Source organism: Babylonia areolata, chromosome 13, assembly GCF_041734735.1.
Source record: "Babylonia areolata isolate BAREFJ2019XMU chromosome 13, ASM4173473v1, whole genome shotgun sequence".
Lineage (NCBI taxonomy): Eukaryota > Metazoa > Mollusca > Gastropoda > Neogastropoda > Buccinidae > Babylonia > Babylonia areolata.
Window position 1 is genome coordinate 37,643,567 of NC_134888.1, and position 2,500 is coordinate 37,646,066.

General features: G+C 42.0%; 1 protein-coding gene across 1 annotated transcript in view; it reads left to right on the forward strand.

Annotated features, from left to right (window-relative positions):
• Positions 1-2,500, forward strand: part of LOC143288760 (carnitine O-acetyltransferase-like) — a 26,069-nt gene that overhangs the window by 1,175 nt on the left and 22,394 nt on the right. The window lies entirely within an intron of this gene.

A 2,500-nucleotide genomic window follows, 5' to 3' on the forward strand; every position in this document is an offset into this window, starting at 1 on the left:
TGTTATATTTATATTTTTTGTATTCTCTAAACTTGCCACTTTGATATTCTGACCCAACAACAAGAGCAGTCATTATTATCATTTTTTGTTCAAACAGGAACTTCTTTTGCTAAGCATGGGAGTTTTATTTATTTTGCAAACGTTTTGGTGCAGATAGTAAAAAAGGGAAATTACTCTGTGATTAATGCTAGGGGACTTAATTTGCTTTAAACTGATCTTTCCCATCTTAAACATTACAATTTTTTTTCTTTCTTTTTTCTTCTCCCAAGCTTATCCATCATATTTAACATAGAGCACTTTTCAACCATTTTTAAAATCTCTTTTTTTTTTTACCTCCTAATGATTCCTTTACAGGATAAAGCGTGAAGCACAAGTGAGTCTTGAAGGCTTTGCCTCTTGTTCCACTTACTTTCCCCTACAGAGACAGCACCTGACGTCGACAATATCAGTGCCTGTATGGCTCAGCAGATAGTTTTCGTCGGTAGAAATGCGTGATTCCTTGTCGTCAACCACCTCTTTAGAACCATCCATCTGTAACGTTTCAGTGGCAATACTAACAATTTTGCCCGTCCACTCTTCTATGTTGAAGTCGGAATTACAGTGTACTCAAATGGGTATATAGCACAAACGTGTGCACCATTTCTGGTTCGACATTCTTATATTCTGATTAACATTTTTGCCCGTCTGCAGTACAAAACATACGGGAAAAAAAGTACCAAACGGGTAAAAATGTGATGTACATATATATATATAGAATTCTCTACTATAGTAGAGGATCTGAAATGAAAATTAGCCCGATTAGAAAGGTGTCTAAAAAGAGATGCTTTTGGGGGCATTCCATGCACCTAGCAAGGGGCTTGATACAGAGAAGGGGGGACACGCTAAGTGAAAGAATATCGGACAGACGGTTCTTTTCGAATTTACCCGTCTGTGATACAAAACATTCGTGAAAACGATTAAGACGGGAAAATGTGAATGTAATAATAATAATAATAATGGATACTTATATAGCACACTATCCAGAAATCTGCTCTAGGTGCTTTACAAAAACGCTTTTGATAACATAAAACATTATATCTATGTTACATGCGCACACCAAAATGTGACCACACACACACACACACACACACACACACACACACACACACACACGCACACACACACACGCACACTGCATACATACATTTTAACATACATGTGTATCTAACAGCTACCCTAACACATACGCACACATAGGCAGGCACAAACTTACATAGACACACGCACACACAATACACATTCATATACATGCATGTAGTTGTGGACCTGCCACAATTGAACTTATTGCTGAGGGAAAAGGTGAGTTTTGAGACGAGATTTAAAAGATGCGAGGGAATCAGAATGACGGAGGTTATCAGGGAGCTTGTTCCACGTCTTTGGCGATTGAAAAGAAAACGATCTGTATACACAAGTTTGAGTCTGTGTCAGTACTTGTAATGAAACTTGCCTCGATTCCAAACGTGTCTGAAAAGGAAAGTCTTTGTGGGGCATTCCATGCATCTAGCAAAGGGCTTGAAACAGAAACGGGAATTCGCAAAGTGAAAGAGAAATTCGTAAAGAATACGGGAACGTTGTCGGTGTCTGATCTGCAGGAGCGGACAAGCGTGAACGGGGCGTATAAGGCAGTTCGAAAGCAGTCAGTGTGCGCAATCGCCGGTTATTTGAAGTGAATAAGTGAATAATTTGAAGTGAACAGTGTGCGCAATAGCCAAGTGGTTTAGACGTTGGACTTTCAATCTGAGGGTCCCGGGTTCGAATCACGGTAACGGCGCCTGGTGGGTAAAGGGTGGAGACTTTTCCGACCTCCCAGGTCAACATAATATTTATGTACAGACCTGCTATTGCCTGAACCCCCTTCGTGTGTATACGCACGCCGAAGATCAAATACGCACGTTAAAGATCCTGTAACCCATGTCAGCGTTCGGTGGGTTATGGAGACACGAAAATACCCAGCACGCATAAAATGCTAGTAATGGTCAAACTTATGACCGCTGAGCATTAATGGAAGAAGAAGAAGACGGAATGAACTGTACCGTAGCTTCGCGAGAGGATGAAAACCAGTGGTGGACGAGACAATGGGTTCCGATTCTAACATTAACAACTGCGTGCTTACGGAGAGGATGTCGATCCGTGGATATATATCATTTTTATGTCTCCCCAGAAACACTCCACAGCAGGCACTGGTCAGTTTGATAACAGGTGCGTGACTGGAGCCACTGTTTAGGACGGAATGAACTGCAGTTTTAAAGGAACACTGGTTTGGCAGTAGATGCGTTACTGGGACCACCGTTTAGGACGGAATGAACTGGAACGTTTAGGGGACATTGGCTTGGCAACATGTCACTGGGACCACCGTTTAGGACGGAATGAACTGGAACGTTTAGGGGACATTGGCTTGGCAACATATTACCCAACGGGTGCTCCGGTCAGAGAATCAGCTCCACAGCAGGGTCCCTGTCCT